This window comes from Chiloscyllium plagiosum, unplaced genomic scaffold (genome assembly GCF_037043375.1).
Source record: "Chiloscyllium plagiosum isolate Xiang-an unplaced genomic scaffold, Cpla_swu_hap1 HiC_scaffold_1, whole genome shotgun sequence".
Taxonomy (NCBI): Eukaryota; Metazoa; Chordata; class Chondrichthyes; order Orectolobiformes; family Hemiscylliidae; genus Chiloscyllium; species Chiloscyllium plagiosum.
In genome coordinates, this window is record NW_028270139.1 from 61,012,838 (window position 1) to 61,032,845 (window position 20,008).

The window sequence follows — 20,008 nt, forward strand, 5'->3', positions numbered from 1 at the left end:
GAGGTTTACCAGGATGTTGCCTGGTCTAGTATGAAGATCGTATGAGGAAAGGCTGAGACACTTGGGGCTGTTTTCATTGGAGAAAAGAAGGTTTAGGGGTGACTTGATAGAGGTGTACAAGATGATTAGGGGTTTAGATAGGGTTGACCATGAGAACCTTTTTCCATGTATGGAGTCAGCTAGTACGAGGGGGCATAGCTTTAAATTAAGGGGTGGTAGGTATAGGACAGATGTTAGGGGTAGATTCTTTACTCAGCGAGTTGTGAGTTCATGGAATGCCCTGCCAGTAGCAGTGGTGGACTCTCCCTCATTATGGGCATTTAAACGGGCATTGGATAGACATATGGAGGATAGTGGGCTAGTGTAGGTTAGGTGGGCTTGGGTCGGCGCAACATCGAGGGCCAAAGGGCCTGTACTGCGCTGTATTTTTCTATGTTCTAAGGCCACACAGTTTACCTGTCCATAACGACATCCTAACTGTTCAATTTCTCTAAATCATCATTAGTTTTCCCAATGCCCATGAACTGCACCTTGCCAGTGTCCAGTATGTCAACATGACCATAAGACCAAAATACATAGGGTCAGAACCAGGCCTTTAAGCCCATTGAGTCTGGTTAACCATTCAATCATGGCTGATATGCTTCTCAACCTCATTCTCCTGCCTTCTCTTTCTAACCCTTGATCCCCTTATCAATCAAGAACTTATCCACCTTTGTCTTAAATACATTAAATGATTGGCCTCCACAGATGATGTGCAGGTCAGCAATTGAACAAAAGAGAAAGGAAGCATCTGAAAGGTTTAGCAAACTGGAATGTGACCAGGCCTTTGAGGAATATAAAAGGAGCAGAAAAAAAATTAAACAAGGAATTAGAAGGGCTGAAAGGGGCTATGAAATATTTTTGGCAAGTCAGGTTAAAGAGAATCCCAAAGCATTTTATACTTATATTACGAACAAGAGGATAGCGAGGGAAAGGATAGGTCCACTCAAGGACAAAGGAAGGAAGTGGATGAGGTCCTTAAATGAGTATTTTGCATCAGCATTCACAAAGGTGAAGGATATAGATGATTGATTAAAGAGATGACTACTGATTTGGCAGGGCATGTCAATATTAAGGTTGCGATTTTAGGTCTCTTTCAAAAAAAAATAAGGTAGTTAAGTCTTCAGGGCTTGATGGGATCTATCCCAGCATACCGCAGGAAGCAAAGGACAAGATTGCTGGGACTTAATAGAGATGTTTGTATCCTCTTTAACCACAAGCAAGGTCTCAGAAAACTTGAGAATAGCAGATTTTTTTTTGTTTAAGAAGGGCAAAAGGGATAATCTGGAAACTTATGGGAAGGTGAGTTTTACGTCAGTGATGGAGATGATCCTTCAGGACAGAAATTTCTCACATTTGGAAAAGAATGGACTAATTAGGGATAGACAGCCTTGTTTTATGTGGGTCAGGTCTTCTTATACAAATTCCATTGAGTATTTTGAGGAATTAGCGAAGGTGATTGAGGGTGGGGCAGTGGGTATTCTCTACTTGGACTTCATAAAGCAATTGACAAGGTCCTTTTATAGGATCCACAGTGAGTTGATAAGTTGGATACAAGATTGGCTTCATCGTAGAAGACAGTGAATATATGTGCAGGGGTGTTTATCTGACTGGAGGTCTGTGATCTGCAGTTTTGCAAGGGTCAGTGCTGGGACCTCTGCTGTTTGTAATAGTTTTATTTTATATATGTAAATGATGTGGATGAAAATGTAGGTGGTTTGCTTAGTAAATTTGCAGACAGCATGAAAATAGGTAGACTTGTGGATAGTGAGGAAGGTTATCAAGCGATACTTCAGGATATACATCAGTGGAAAGCTGGGCAGAGAAATGACAGGGGGAGTTTAATCTGGACAAGTGATGCATTCTGGGAGGTCAGTTGCAAGAGAAAAGTGTACAGTAAATATTAGGACCTTTCAGGAGTATTGATATGGGTTTTTGGAATGCAAATCCATGGCTCTCGAAGTGGCAACACAGCTGGATAAGGTGGTAAAGAAGGCTGACAACAGGGGACTAAGTTTACAAATGGCAATTTATATTGCAGCTGTATAAGAGTTTATTTATGCCACATTTGGAGTATTATGGGCAGTTCTGGTCACCCCACCATAGGAAGGATGTGGAGGCCTTGAAGAAGGAGCAAATGAGGATGACCAGGTTGCTGCTTGAATTGGAGCATATTAGTTATAAGGAGAGATTGAACAAACTTGGATTGTTTTCACACGAGCATCAGAGACTGATGGACAACCTGATAGAAGTAGATAAAATTGAGAGTCTGGATGGGTGGATAGTCAAAGTCTTTTTACCAGCATAGAAATGACTGCAACAGAGATTGATATTCAGGCTCTGTGTGTGTATTAATGCGGTCCAAGTGCTCACTGGCTACTTGGTCACTCAATGTCTTCAAGGAGGATACTCTCGCAGCAGAACCCCACCCTTCGAATCCTGGACCTACATCTAATATTGAACTTCACACTGCATTCAGCACAGGCCATCATAACATGATAGCTGAGGTTGCACACTGTGTGCTCAGAAAGAACCCTTGAAAGTTGTACGGATATGAGTTGCCCTTCAAGCAACAGTGGCATTTAGTACAGTAACTGTGGATGATTTCCACATCATTGACATGCCTTTTTTGAACTTGTAAGACTAACGGCATGTCACAAATGCTTTAATGAATATTTGACCCCTAAGCAGCCTCAATCTGCACATTTAACAAATAGACAATACATTGATTGAAAAATCAATTGTAGGAACATAGAAAATAGGGTGGGAGTAGGTAATTCTGCCCTTCAAACCCTTTCTCCCATTTTTCAACAGAAACAGATCAACTTCTTTCTTGAATCAGTTGGTTGATTCTGCCTCCACTGCACAGATTCACCACCCTCTGAGAGAGGTAGTTTCTCCTCATCTCAGTTTTGAACCTATCTCCTCTCACTCTATATTCATGGCCTCTTGTTCAAGGCTGTCCCACAAGGGGGAACATCTGTTTCACATCCATCTTATCAATCCCCTTTAGTATTTTATATTCATAAATCAGATACCCCCCTCATCCTTCTGAACTCCTGTGAGTACCAGCCCAAGCTATTCAACCTTTCCTCATACAGTAGTCGTTTCATCCCTGGAATCAACCTGGTGAACCTCCACTGAACTGCATCCAATGCCACCACATCCTTCATCAAGTAAGGAGACCAGAACTGGGCACAATATTCTAGGTGTGTTCTCACTAATGCCTTATATGATATTAGCAACACTTCTTTACTTTGTAAATGTGTTGCACATGTAGCTGTGCTTTGTAATTGGCTGCTTCATGTTTTTATTGCTATAATGTTATAGGGTCCAGCAAACAGCAGCTGGGAGGAAGAATGTTGATAGCTTATCTTCTTATTAAGGAAAGGGACTTGTCATGAATTTAAAGTTCTGAGATTTTTCCTGATATGGTCAGAGGAAGGAATCACTTGGGTGAACCAAGTTGCACTGTAGTTTTAGGAAGGCTAAAGGAACCAGCTTTCAATGGGCACCTCACATTACACATTGGAAAATCAGGGAAATATGAACCCATTGGAAACTGAAAATAGAATTAGACTAGTTCCTGTAAGCCCTGCAATTCTAAAGAGAGAGTTCTACGAAGTATCAATGAGCTGTTATTGGTAATTCTAAGGCAACTTTTTTGTAGTTTAAAATATTATTTGCCAATTACATAATGTGTTGGACATTGCACTTAATTTGTTTGTTACAGTAATTTCTTAAAAATTGAAATCTTTACACGAGATTCCTTTCAGTCAGTCACTGAATTCAAACCTGTCATAATTATGGGTCTTCACAGGGATCGTAAAACTTACCATCAAGTCAGACCTATTAGTTTCCAACTCGGCAGTCAGAAAAGCCACATGGAGGATATTGCGAGCTGAAAGTAATCTCAACAAAATTTTATGTCCGTAACTGGTTAGCTATATAGAGAAGATATGTTTAAGAATAACTTGAGGATCGTGAGAAGTCACAAAAAAATGATGCAACATGACCTTGGAAATGATTCTTTATTCACCTTTTTAAGACTAATTGAGACTAAATCTATTCACTTCTCTGCTTTACGTCTGTATAGTTTCCTTGTGTTTGTCCAGATTGAGTTCTTATTTCTTAAGTAATAACAATAGAAAGTGATTTCTCATGACTTATATTGATGGATGTATTTTATCCATACCAGAGACTCTTACAAAATGCTAGAAGCGGCATTGGAAAATAACTGACAGTGATTACACTACATCCATGTCTAAGTAATCATTCTTACTTTGCCTGAAGGTCACCTAGATAACAAAGGATTGAATTGATCGGTCTATTAGCTTATGATGAAAGAACAGTGGTAGATTCATCATTGTGATTTATGAGCAGTGAAATTGAGGTATTGAATACCAATTCCAGACTTCAGGTTTGCATTTTGTTTGTGTGTTCAATGTTTAGGTTCTCCATATTTGTAACCTCTGTCAAAATCAATGAAAAATAAGCGTCTCATAAGAATGTGACTCAGTCTTGAATGTATACAATGATCTAGCTTCAATGACTGTCTTTAGCATTCCAAAGACAACTAGTTATCTGCAGGAGAAATTCCTTCTCGTCTCTAGACCAGCACTTTCTGATGGCCGTTTATTCCAGCACAGATAGAAGGTGCACTACCAGGAAATTGAATACAATGCTTGGCAATTCTACTACACTGGGAACCCTCTGAAAGTTTCCATTTAAATTAGAGAATTTGGAAATTGCTGATGAAATTAAATAAAAAGAAAGTATACAAAGAAAACTTGAGATAATTAAATACTTAGTTTAATTCTCAAGTAACTATTCAACTAAACTTGTATTTACCTCTCTCACACCCAGCTACACCCTCCATAGACCCTGACCCAATACCCTCGTCCTCCCATTCAGTGTGGGACTCAACCCCTTCTCCCTCCATGTGGTATTTCAAATGAAGGATTGGTATGTTTAATGCGTTCATTTGTAAGTATTGACTCGTGATTTTGCTGGAGTGATTATTTGCTAAATGAGGTTTGATGGAAAAGTAGCTCTTCCTATTCCTGTTATTAGAATCCTAGTTTTGATGCCCCTATGATCACATTTGGTATATTTAATAATGGTGTGTGGAAGAGGCTAACCAACCATGCTGCAAAGTTCCGAGATCTTGTGTGCCAATTGTTGAGTCAATGGGGAAGATGCACGTTGGCTAGCTGAGGCAAAGACAGGATTCATTTATTGCAACTGAATACAGCCGAGTATGAGATGAGGGCCTTGTTCCCTGTAGTTGAGTGACATCACTCTGTGAAGAAGAGATCTTGTGGTAACTACATGCACTGTCAGCTAGCAGCATGAACAAAAGATAACCCTCTTCCAGCAAACATTAGGGTCTGTTGAAGGAAGCTCTGGGGATCTGTGTGAACCTGCCTGGAAAAGTGCAATGACCGGATGCACTGCTCATCAGATTTGACCTGGATACAAACTCTGTGTGTGGGTACGACCTCCTACAAAGAGACTCTCTCAGCTGCAGTCAGCTGAGAAATCCAGCTGAAGCAGAGGCTAAAGAGAGTTCCTGAGACTGTTTCACTTTATTTTCCCTGTGCTCCTCTATCCAAAGAATCTAGCAATGTCAACACCCATGATAATCAATGAAATCTTTGAGGATATTATGACAACATGACCCTGTGCTCAATTCACCTTTATCCATAAATTGAATAACTTTGAGATACAAATACCATCACAATTGTCAATTTGGATGATTTATAAATGCGAGTTGAAATGGCTTTACATTCTAAATATGTCAGAGTGTACCAATATTAATATATTCAGTGGACCCTGACAGTCTGTGATGGCTGACTTTCTGAAACGTAAAATCCATGTGTTTAAAATAGCAGTGCATGTGAGCCCCCAAGGATGTTGATTTAGAATCCAGACAGATAGGGTTCAAATCAGGTCTAATCTCTGTGATTAGTGCAAGAGCATTAGATCTCAGGCGTCATATTTTGTAGTGTCCAAAATATATAAAAAAAGAAAGCTATAAAACCACAGACCTTGCAGCACAGCAAAGCATTCAACGCATTTTGCCTGTGACAGCTCCTTGCTCGAGCAATCTGAAGAATTAATCCCATTGCCTTGCTCTCTCCATATAGCTCAATAATCTTCCCTACTTCAAATATTTATCTACCCTTCAGCCTAAGGAAGCAGTGGTCTCTGCCTCAGCTATTCCCTGGGGCCATTATTTTTTTTCTTCTACATTTGTTTTCTAACTTTGATAGCTTCAACTTCCATCAAAAAGGCAAGATTGGAAAATTTACAAAAGGTAGGCAAGCAAATCTGCAAATTTTGCTAAACATTGAGAGTCTAATTGATGTCTCTCTTCACCTATATGTAGCATTTCCCCAGAGACATAGTTAAAATGTCACCCTCACAGAATTAATCAGGTTTGACTTAGATCCATTTAATTCTCTGAACAATATAAAAGCTCCACACCCAATTTTATCTCTGAGCACTGTCGCATTGTGTAATAATAAAACAGGAAATAGTTACCTACATGGAGATCACAAGGTTTATATCAACTGCAGTCATTTCTTCCATATCACGATAGTTCCATTCCTGTGTGTTCCCACACTATCCAAGAATCCGCAATATAATTAGCAAAAGTGTTGGTAATATAATCGTGTTATAGCCAACATACGTTTTAAAAGTTCATGCTTTAGAAACAGCATCCCCTGTTCATCAATCGCATTATAGCCAATTCGTGTTGACAAAATATGTGTTAGAGAAGAACGACCTGTATTGGACTTTAGATGGAATTTATGAATTACATCCTCGAGTGCGATGTCAGTTGAATTGATTTGTTATTGTTACCAATCATTGATAACCGTGCATATAAAAATCATATGAACAGAAGCAAAAAGCAATATCATTTCAACATCGTCAAATGCTAATTACAAACAATTGGGCTTTCACTGCTGCTGTTCAGAATGTAATTTCAGCAATTCAACTGAGCTGAAGCTGCTGTATCTCTTTTTCACATGTAATGTTCATCAAAATGCATTCTTCATATCGAGGTTATGTGTTGAAGGCACTGAATTATGCATAAGATTGTTTGGATTATTAAACATTATTCCCGATTCTTCTTCAGATACTCTTGAAGTTTTTTTTTTATTTATCTACATATACTTCCCCCAATATTTGTAGATAAGAAAGGAACTATACAGGATTAGATGAGGTGAGGATTGATTGGTCCAGCTCCCTCAATTATTATTATTATATTATAATCTTTGTATTTGTTCCCATTTCACATTACTTTTAAACTAGTTTGTGAAATATATAAAATATTCTTGTGTGCATTTTATGTTTAAAAGGAGTTGCAACTTTCTATTTCAAAAAATACTGGACAATTCTCTGTCATACACAAGCTCAATGGAAAAATGTATTAGTGTCAGCATTTAACTGCTGAATCAGTTACAGCTGCAGTTTACACAGCAATAAGGCTTTCAATGTTACAGTTTGCTAACATTAGTAACACCATAATGACTTCTCTCAGGATCAAGCCTAGACACACTACAGCCAGCTCAGAAATAAAGCGGAAGTTATTTTCCCAACCCGCTCCTGTTTTGGCCTCCTTTTTACTGCTTTCACTTCATTTCCCCTTCTCATTTCATCTCCCTTCCCCTCCTGTTTCTATTTTTAGTCTATCTCTTATTGTTCCCCATTATTTTAGTCCTTTGTCCTCCCCTGTGTAAATCCCCCATTTCCCTTCTTATCTTCCTTATCTCCTCTCTTGCACCACTTTTTATTCATCATCTTATTCACTTTTCTCTTCTTTCTACTCCCTGTGTACTTTTTCCTCTGAGTCATGCAACACAGAAACCAACCCTTTGATCTAACTCGTCCATGCCGACCAGGTATCCCAAACTTAACTAGTCCCATTGGTCCATGTCCCTCCAAATGTTTCCTATTCATGTACCTGTCCAAATACTTTTTAAATGTTGTAATTGTGCTCTCCTCTAACACTCCTTCTGACAAGCACCATACTCTGTGAAAAGGTTACCCCTCAAGTTAGATTAGATTACTTAGTGTGGAAACAGGCTCTTCACCCCAACAAGTCTACACTGACCCTCCACAGAGTAACCCACCCAGACTCATTCCCTCCTTCACCTAATACTATGGGCAATTTAGCATGGCCAATTCACCTAACCTGCACAGTTTTAGACTGTGGAAGGGAACCTGAGCACACCCACACAGACACAGGGAGAATGTGCAAACTCCACACAGGCAGTTGCCTGAGACGGGAATTGAACCCGGGTCTCTGGCGCTGTGAGGCAGCAGTGCTAACCAATGTGCCTCCCTAAATCTTTCTACTTTCACCTTAAACCTATAATCTGTTGTCCTGGACTCCTCTACCCTGGGAAAAAGACCACAGCTATCCACCTGATCCATGTCCCTCATGATTTTAGAAACCTCTGTAAGTCACCCCTCAGCCACTGAACCACCAGGTAAGAAAGGCCCAGCCTATCCAGACTCTCCTTATAACTCAGACCTTATATCTCCAGCCACATCCTTGAAATTTTTTTCTGCACCTTTTCCAGTTTAACAAAATCCTTCTAATAGCAGAATGGCCAGAATTGTACACAGCATTCCAAAAGGGCCTCACAAATGTCTTGTGCATTGTACCATAACATTGCAACTCCTATACTCAGTGCTCAGAGCAATGAGGGAAGTGTGCCAAATGCTTTCACCACCCTGTCTCTCTTTTCCCTCCCTTTACATTCTCAGCTGTAAAATCCATCTCTTCAACTTTGTTGTATCTTAGGTGAAATTGTGATCTGAGTTGTCAATCTTGAATCATAACTATTAATAACATCATAATTGTCAAAACAAAAAGCGGTAATAGGATTCTAAGAAAACGGTCTGTTTCCAATATGACTGCATGTGCAAACTAGATAACACAATGGCATTACCTAATGTGATAGCACCCCAGTGGTGTTAGTCATGTTGCTGAATATATAAGGAAATGGTAGACTAGTAGTTATGTTAATTATCCAATAATCCAAAGGGAATGATTTGGATATGATCATAAGTACAGTTAGTAAGTTTGTAGATGACTCCAAAATTGGAGGTGTAGTGGACAACGAAGAAGGTTACCTCAGATTACAACAGGATCTGGACCAGATGGGCCAATGGGCTGAGAAGTAGCAGATGGAGTTTAATTCAGATACATGCGAGGTGCTGCATTTTGGGAAAGCAAATCTTAGCAGGACTTATACACTTAATGGTAAAGTCCTGGGGAGTGTTGCTGAACGAAGAGACCTTGGAGTGCAGGTTCATAGCTCCTTGAAAGTGGAGTCTCTGGTAGATAGGATAGTGAAGAAGGCATTTGGTATGCTTTCCTTTATTGATCAGAGTATTGAGTACAGGAATTGGGAAATCATGTTGCGGCTGTACATGATGTGGGTTAGATCATTTTTTGGAATATTGCTTGCAATTATGGCCTCCTTCCTACGTGAAGGATGTTGTGAAGCTTGAAAAGGTTAAAAAAAAGATTTACAAGGATGTTGCCAGGGTTGGAGGATTTGAGCTATAGGGAGTGGTTGAAAAAGCTGGAGCTATTTTCCATGGAGCATTGAAGGCTGAGATGTGACCTTAGAGGTTTATAAAATCATGAGGGGCATGGATAGGATAAATAGACAAAGCCTCTTCCCTGGGGTCAGGGAGTCTAGAACTGGAGAGCGTAGATTTAGAGTGAGAGGGGAAAGATGTAAAAGAGACCTAAGGGGCAACTTTTTCACGTTGAGGGTGGTATGTATATGGAATGAGCTGCATGAGGAAGTGGTGGAGGCTGGAACAATTGCAACATTTTAAAAGCACCTGGATGTGTATATGAACAGGAAGGATTTGGATGAATATGGGTACTGGCAGGTGGGACTAGATTTGGCTGGGATATCTGGTTGGCATGGATAGGTTGGACAGAAGGGTCTGTACATCTCTATGACTCTCTGACTATACTAATAGTCAAGAGCTAGGAATTTAATTCCCAAAATAGTGGGGTGTTTTCATGATACATTTACAATTGTGTTACTAAAAAAAAATCACACTTAAAACACACACAAGAAAGAAAATCTGACCTGTATTTTACTCCACACCCAAACTTTGATTTTTGATTGATTCTTGATTTTTTTTTTATGGCATATGCTTATCAAGCCATTCAATTTTATCAAACAGCTTTGTAAAAGTAAAAATAACTAATTCTAGAAGTATCACCCAGCAATACTGGTAAAGGTAAATGCGTATCCAGCTCTGTTGACACTGCAAATTCTTCCTCACCAACATCTGATGATGTGTCAAAATTATTACAACCAAGCAGTTGTGTACTCACCAAATCATATGTTTCCGACAACATCCCAGACCTTTTCTTCACCTTCTTTCATGGTACAGGATACACTTGCAATACGAAGAATCACAATGGTATGCAACTGGGACCAATGGCCCTGGGACTTCCTAATATTGACCCTGGACCCATTGAAGATTCATAACTTTGGGTTAAATATGAACAAGACAATGTGTTAATTAAAGCCTACTCTCCTCCTACTCCGTCTCCTGTACATTCAACACTATTTGGCAGAAACACTGAGAGTAGCAAAGATACAGAATTTACATTGAATGGAAATCTTCAAAGTTTATCTCCAAATCTGACTCAGTAAACCATTACTGAACAAGCTGACCAAATCGTGAAGCACAGAACTGTCCAACAATCTGTGAGAGAATCCACAACGGGGAATATGCACCTGACCTGTTCTTCAGGAATCCTACTTCACCAATATGTTGTGGATTCAGCTCTCCATGGCAATATTGGTAAAAGTGGCAAAGAATTGTTTTCACTCTGACACAGCACTCAATAATGCTATGTAGCACAATCACTAAGTTAGTCCCGATAGTTTCACAGTTGCACAGCTCAAAACTGGGCAACCAAGAAGTTCTGTGGGTTAGCAACAGCAAAATTGTTTTCATCCACAATTTGCAATTACTTGATCCAGCATATTCCTCACTTCTCTATTTCCATTATGCCAAGGGATAAACCCTGGTTATGTGTGCAGTCCAAGAGACCAGGATGGGAGCAACCACAATAAATAAAAATGAGCTACCAAACTGATGGAGTGATAATACACAACTACAACCATTCCAATCAATGGAAACAGCATTCTTGAGTTATCTGACATCAAATAGTGCAGTAAGCATTCTCCAATTCTGCCATATCCAGTCATGAATGGCAATAGCTAATAATGATGTGGAGGAGCCGATGTTAGACTTGGGTGGACCAAGTTAAAAATCACATCGCAGCAGGTTATGGTCCAACAAGTTTATATGGGATCATTAGCTTTTGGAGCACTGCTCCTTCATCAGGTGATTGTGGAGACAAGATCATAGGACACAGAATTTATAGCAAAATATTACAGTGTCATACAGCGATATATTGAACAAACCTGGATTGTTAAGTCTTTCATCTTTTCGAATGCAGGTCTGAGCTGTGATGTCACCTTGTGTTTTAAAACCTTAAGTTATCTTGAAGGTGACTTAAAAAAAGATCTGGGATTTACACATTAATAAATCGAAACTTGCAACACATTCTAAAAGATGAAAGACTTGACAATCCAGGTTTGTTCATTATATTGCTGTGTGATACTGTAACCTTTTGCTATAAATTCTGTGTCTTAGGATCTTATACTCCACAACCACCTGATGAAGAAGCAGTGCTCTGAGAGCTAGTACTTCTAAATAAACCTGTTGGACTAAAACCTGGTGTTGGTGATTCTTAACAATGGCTAATAACTAATTGGAGCAGAAAACTCCACAAACATTCTCATCCTTGACGATCATTGAAACCAGGATGTTATTACAAACTACAAGGCTGGAGAAAAATTTGAGAACTTCCAGGGCCTTACCTCCTGACTGTATATCACTGAGACACCACTCCTGATGGGTATACCTTGTGGCACTGCAGGTATTGGTGGGAAATTCTGACATGTTGGTTGAAGGGGATGATTCTATAAGTATAGCTGTGTCAGGTGGTTGTTTGACTGTTTCCAAGGCCTGAAATATTAGTGAGGAGAACTTTACAAAGTTCAAATGAGCTAGTTGTATCTTTGTCATATTCTGTGCCTGGATTGTTGCTGGACAGTCCATCTAATTTTATTATTTATTTTTCTTTTGTGAAGGCATGGGTAAGATAAGGACAGGCTGACAGTAGTAGGAACGTGCAGAGGAGCCTGTGCCCTTGAATCACAGGAAAAGTTGAAAAAAAATGCATAAGTGGAGAAGAGTACATTTTCTGCAAACACTACCAGAACTCCTTGAACACATTTCAAATTCTTGAAGCAGTCAGAGTTAGCCAAGAAAACCCTTAAGAGGAAAGGAATGGGCAGAGAGCCAATCTTGCATTAATGTAAATCATACAAAAATAGTCAATATCCCTGTAGAGTAGCCAGCAATAAGTTAATCAGGACCTGAGCTGCTGGCTCTTAAATGAACAGCTATCATCGAGATGGAATACTAAATGATGAAGATCTTGAGCTCATTCCTCCTACACCTGTTACCTCATTGGTTTTTGCTTGTTATCAGGCAAAAACCATTGTCCAGTAATCACCTTCACTTCCATTACTATGGCAAAAGATCATTTTCAAGACAGCACTGAACCATGAAAAATGGGATTTTAAATTACGCCATCATTCCTGTTTATTTTCTTCATGCTTTTACGATATTATTTTTCTTTGTCATTGCTAATTATATATTTAGATATACTTTTTCATGAAAAACAAAGTCGCCAAAATACATTTCCATTAGACAGTAAAATTTGAATTGTATTGAAGCATGATGTTTTCAGATGGAAGTATCAAGTGGACAATTCTGGTGTCCTTCTGAGGTCCCTCCCTTTACAGCTACAATTTTTTGCCAATTCAAATCAATCCAGAAAATATTGAAAAATAACTGAATGCACTGAATAAAGGAAAGGAGATTAGGCCTGGACTGCATTCTATCTATCGTATGAAACATTTTCACTCCAGAATTAGCCATTTCCCTAGTCAGCTATTCAACCACAGCTGTATCTGTCTTACAATGTGAAACATTGCTTAGCTGTGTTCTGTCCATAAATAAAAGGACAAATTCATTTCAACCGATGACCACCCCACCAGTCTACTCTCAATCATTGGCGAAATGTGGGAAGGTGTCAGAAACTCGACTATCCGATATCACCTATTCACCAATGAGCTGCTTCCCACTTCACAATTTAGATTTTTCCAGGACCACCTGACTCCAGGCTTTACTGTACCCTTCGACCAAGCTTGAATAAAAGAACTAAATGCAAGAGGTGAGGTGAGAGTTGACTGCTCATCGTCTCAAAGCAGCATTTGACAAAATGTGGCATAAAGGACTTTTTGGTCACTTGAAATCCATACGAGTTTGGATATAAAACCAAGTTATGGCATCATAACTGGCACAGAACAAAATTACTGTGATTGTTTGAACCTTATCACCTCAGTCCCATGAGTTCTTAGTACAGTATCTAAGGCCCACCCATCTTCAACTGCTTAAACAATGATCTTTCCTTCAACAGAAAGTCAGAAATCAGATTTTTATAATAATTGTGCAGTGTTTTCAGTTCCATTCTCAATCTAAGATAATTAAGTAATCCATGATCGCATGCAAAAAGACCTGGAAAACATTCAAAGGGGCATAATTGGATTGCTTGGCAAGTAACATTTGAACATTTGCACCACATAAGTGCCAGGTGACAATCGTCGAATTAAATCTAAGCATAATACCAATCAACTGCAAAAGGACAGAATTCTCAGACAAATCGCAGATGAAATTTAATAGAGAAGTGTGAGGTGATGCATTATGGCAGAAAGGAAAGGAAGTGGCAATATAGACTTGAAAACATAGTTCCAAATATTCTACAGGGACAGATGGACCTGTGCTTTGATCTTGGAAGGTTGAAGGACATTCTGAAAGAGAATAATTAGTAATGCAGAAGGGATCTTGTGGCACAGTGGTAGTGTTTCTATTTCTAGACTAGAAGCTCTGGGATTCAGTCCCACAGTAGGACATGTTTGCTACAAAAAGTACAATTTGTAATTCCAATACAATTGATTGGCAGTATGAGCAGGAGAGTTCCCTGGTCAGGCATTCCTGAAAAGGGTGATGGCAAACCACTGGGACACTTTGCCTGCAAGTGTGGACAAATTTAACAGAAATTACGGTCCCAACCCTCAGTTTCCTCCCACATTCCAAGATGTGCAGGTCATGCTAAATTGCCCATGGTACATTAGTCAGAGGGAAATGGATCAGGGTGGGTTACTCTTTGGAGGGTCAGTGTGGACTGGTTGGGCCAAAGGGCCTGTTTCCGCACTGTAGGGAGTCTAATCTAATCTAAATCTAAAATGAGGACAGGAGGTTCGACAGAGAATTGGTAAAGTGTTTGGGGTGTTGGACTTTGTACATGGGAGTTCTGAGCATGAACCTATTTTATTTCACAGCTAAGATATTGCGCATCATGCTGGTCACCATACTTTAGAATGTGGGGGTTATTGAGTGTATAGAAAGGATTTCGCAGAATTGCTGTAAGGATGAAGGATTTAGTTTTGAGACAAGGTTAGAAAAGCTGGCTTTGTTCTGCTTGGAGCAACGGAGAATGAATGGAGATTGGATTTGATGCACAGAATTATAACAAGTTTTATGTGAAGGGAACAAAGAAAAGCTGTTCCCATTAACATTGACACAAGGATGGACTGACACAGAATTAATGTTTTGGGAAATGATGCAGGGGGGTCTAAGGAAGAACATGTTTACATCAAAAAATAATTAACTGGAATTTGCAATCTACAAGGGTGTTTGAAGTGGAGATGGTGGCTCATTTGCAAACAAACTTAAATAAACAGCAGAAAAAAAAAGTTGCAGGGTTACAGGAATAGAGGAGGAAATGGGACAGATTAGGTTATTTTGCTAATCACCTGTATGAACCCAGTGAGGTCCGACAGCTGCCATAATAACTCTGTGTTCTCCAATAAGAGAGAATCCAACCCACCTGCCTGGGTAAAATGGAGCCTCAATAACACCTACAAATTTTAATACCATCCAGGTTAATATGCACCATTTGATTGACATCCATCCATCATCTGAAGACTCCCAAGGCACAGAAACAATAGTGTGTACCATCTGCAAGGCTCACTGCAGCAACTCACAAAGCCTCCTCTTTCAACAGTACTCTCCCAAATCTTCAAACTCTCCTACTGAGAAGGATGAAGGCAGCAAGTGTTTGGAAATATTATTGCCTGCAAAGTTGCCCTTAAAATTCCATCCAAACCTGACTTTGAATTGCGGCATTGTTCCCTCACTGTCACTGGATCAAAATCCTGGAATTCCTTTTCAAGCAGCAGTGTGGACAAAGCTACCTGCTTGGACCACAGCAGTTCAAAAAGACAACTGACCAGCAACTTTTTAGGGGCAATTAGGGATGGACAATCAATGCTAGCCTTGCCAATGATACCCACATCACTTGAATGAAAAAAAAGCTATAAAGAGAATGATACAAATTCACGTTCCATTTCCTTAAAATTTCATTTCACAGAATATGGATATCACTGGAAATTCCAGTTCTCCCTTCCCATTCCATTCCTGGTTGCCCTTGAGAGCGGTAATGGAGTCACATGATGGGCTGGAAGGACAGCAGGTTACCTTCTCTGTAAGACAATGGTCACCCAGATAGGTTTCTATTACAATTAATGATCGCTCATTTTCAGATTTTATGAATTGAAATTCAACTTTACTGGCTGACGTGTTGGAGTTTAAACTCATGTCCCTGGAATATGACTTTGGGTTTTTGCTTTCCTCCCCAAACGTTGTTGGGAAATCTAGGCTTGTATCCGCTGAAGTTTGAAGAGTTGGAGATGACATGATTGAAGGATATATGACCTTGAAGTCTCTGCACAGGGTGGATGCGGAAGGATTCAGCTGGAAATTAGGAAGGCAATTATAATTTTAGCCTTCCTTTTTAATATGACTAGAATACAAAAACAGGGATATACAGATGAGATTGTATAAGTTTGGCCAGACTGCTTTGGAATATTGTGAGCTTCATTTCTAAGCAAGGATGTGTGCCATTGGAGGAGGTTCAGAAGAAGTTTGCAACAGTGATCCTGGGGATGAAGAGCTAGTCATATGAGGAGCGATTGAGGACTGTATCTGATGGAGCTTTGAAGGATGAGCAGGGATCTTATTAAAACTTATAGAATACTGAGAGGCCTGGATTGAGTGGATGTGGAGAAGACGTTCCCATTAGTAGGAGAGGCTAGGACCTGAGGGCATTGCCTCAGAGTGAAGGGTCAATTCTTTAGAACTGAGATGAGGAGCAATTTCATCAACCAGAAAGTGGTGAATCTCGGGAGCCTATTACTGCAGAGGGCTGCAGAGATAAAAAGGTCCTTGATTAATAACGGATCAATGGATACGGGGAGAAGGCAGGAGAATGGGTTGAGAAACATATCAGCTGTTGTTGATAAAATACTATCATGCTCAGATCAATAGTCGGTCGAACACAGAGTTTATTGACAAAATCTTTTGAGAGAAGTCAAGTCCTCAAAGGGGTGCCTGGACTTCTCATTAAATACAGCTTGGGCTAGTCTATTTATACAACTTTATGAATCTACATTTCACAAGAAACCGTCTTTGTTCCCGATCGCTGTTATCAGCAGTTGTTGCAGCTTGATAGCCTTTGTCCTCCATGATTTGGTTTGTACACCACGTGTTCATTGCTGTATTCACAAGCTCTTCCGCAAGTGTCTTCTTGCCCTTTGTCCTCCTTGATTTGATTTGCTGATCAAGGGTCGTTACATGTCTGATGCTCACTTTGTGACACACTAACATTATTACAGATAACTATGGAGTCTTCCTGAGGTGTTACCATGTGTTAATTACATTGCTACAAGACCTTATATATTATTTCATTCCTCTCTGCCTTCAGTCACCCCTTTTGGTCCTGGGAATGGAACCGCCTCTCCCCTTGACCAATTACGGCAAAATGTCACTGGGGCATCCATCAGGCTCAAAGTCTTTTATCAGTGGCTCTGTTCTTTTGGCTTGTATACTAGCTCCTGACATAATTTGCACGGCTATAACTTTGCAACAGTTAAATAGTGCAATGATAATGTAGTAGGTTATGACAATTACAAGCAAAGTGATTAATCTGTGCATTAGATATGAGCCCCAAGATCTGCCTAATAGTCAGCCAGTCCATCCCTGTGGATTGTATTCATGGAATTGCTTCCCCTCCTCTGTAATTTTATCATATTCCCATTGTATATAGTCCACTAGGTTAGTTATGTTTTCTGAGGCGGCCGGGATGTATGTACAACATTCGGACCCTATAATGGTACAAATACCACCCTGTGAAGGTAACAGATAATCTAGAGCTAACCAATTCTGCACTGCAACAGTACGAAGGGTGATTGTTTCAACACTCAGCCCATGCAATGTAACACTTGTTTGTGCAAACCCGTCAGCCGTTTCATTCGCTATTTTCTCGGTGCACACCATGATTATCAACACTTTTGCAGCCCTGAAGGTTCCACATGAGGGAAAGGCAATCAGAAAGAATTGCTCAGCCTCAGTAATAGCCCACTTAGATCTAAACAGATGTATTTTTATGGTGCTGGTACAGCGAACTATAGGTACGAAGAAAGGGAATTACATCGACCAGGTAACGTGCCGGACCAGTTATATGGGAGCCATGGGTAAGCATTGTGGCTGCGGACAAAATAAGTGCCATTGTAGTATGTTAAATTCTCTGCTTGCTGAACCTTCAACGTTGTTATGAAAGTCTCATTAGGGCCCCCAATCAGGTTGGAGGCCCTTACATCAAGGATACCTTTGTTATCTGTGGTCTGATATATTTAGGAGTCAGATATATTTAGGAATGGATTACAGAAACTCTCTCGCAATTTGGACATGCTTGTCGAACCATTCCAAAGTAGACATATTGTCTCAGTAAACTCCCCAGTCTCCAAGACACCTACGAGGGTGAAATGAGGGGGATACCAGCTTTTGTTATATTCAGAGTGGTACCATACTGGGAATCAATTCAGATGATCCCCGACCTTTTCCCATCATTCTTTGCTATTCTGGGAGTTTACTAATGGTAACATTGGTAACCATGTTCATTTGACCTTGTTCAGTTTTCCCTGTATATCAACTATTCTGCCATTTTGGATTTATTAAAGGGGACTGGATGGAGAGGGAGACCTTCTTTAGAATGTCTGGGTATTTGAGTACAAACCCCTGCAATTGGAGGCATTAACTCTTTGTGCATGCATGTAGGATATGTAAAGGTAGGTGTTAACATGCAGCTTCCTCTTTGGCCTGGGTGCTACCAGGCTGGTGGCTACTAAGGTCAAGATCCAAAATTACCCACAAAAGCAAATCTTATCACTCTATTTGAATGATGTTCCAAACGCTATACTGCCCGCACGCAACTTCCCGCACTCCCGATCAGCTTGCTTGGAGGTCTAATAGAGGGCCATTCTGTGAATCAAACTATCATTCAAGATCTCAATTGGTGCCCGTATACTTTTTAACTTGGGGCCAGTGTTTCCAGATACCCTTCCCTCGCATATCTATGCAAGTGCAAGTGTCTCCACTGGAGACAATTTCATGGGGCTATTCCATTTTGGGGCAAACCCAGGTTTCCTGGGTAGGATCTTTACCGTAACTTTGCTCTCTGCTGGCGGGACATTCGGGGAAACCTTTAATTCTCTCTGTTCATTTTGTCCTTCCTGTTTGTCTGTCAATGTTTTGCGTATGTCCTTTAACTGGGCGCTTAGATCCAGCACATAGTGCCGTATTCTATCTCTGAGTAGGCCGATCGTTGGGACCTCCTGTTATGATAGATACAGGCAGTTGCATTGCTCTGCTGGTCATCAATTTGTTTGGGGTCAATCCAGTTGTGCTGCTTGTGATTGCCCTGAGTCTCACCAGCATCGCAGGCAAGACCTCTGACCACCTTTTTCCCCCGAGTCCTGCATAGCTTTAGCTAGGGATGTTTTAAGGGTTCTGTTCATAAGCTCTACCATTCCTGAAGTTTGGGAATGGTAGGATATGTGGAATTTTTGTTTGATGCCCATCAGCTGACATATGGTTTTTACCACGCTTCCGGTGAAATGGATCTCCTGGTCAGAATCAATCTGGAGCAACACTCCCCATCTGGGGATGACGTCACCAGCCAGAATCTTAACGACTGTGTTACCTGAACAATTCCAAGTCAGACATGCTTCTACCCATCTGGTAAATTTGTCAATAACTGCCAGGTAGTATGTCTTCTCGTGGGATTGGGAAAGTGATTCCGGAAAAACTATCTGTATATGCTCTCAGGGTCCATTTTGGCATGGCTGGTGTGCCATCCTGATCTTGATGGGCCTGCCCAGGTTATATTGGGCACACATCACACACTGGTGACAGTAACGTGCTATGTCCCTGCCCTTGCCTTTCCACCGCCATTCCTTTCCAATGCTGGTCATCATAGTGTCTCGCCCCACGTGAGACAAGCCATGGTATAATTGCATTAGGATGTGTTGACTGCACTCAGGGACCATCATCTTGTTGTTTAATCTCCAGATGCCTTTTCCATCCGGTGTGGCCCCTTATGCTTTCCACCTAGCCCATTCTCCCTCAGGAGTATCAGCATGTAGTTAGGTAATACTAATGGTGGAGAAAGTGAGGACTGCAGATGCTGGAGATCAGAGCTGAAAATGTGTTGCTGGAACAGCGCAGCAGGTCAGGCAGCATCCAAGGAACAGGAGAATCGACGTTTGATTCTCCTGTTCCTTGGATGCTGCCTGACCTGCTGCGCTAATACTAATGGTGGGGTCATTCTCAATGAAGGTAGCTGACATAGGTTGGATGTCTTTTGTTGTTAGGG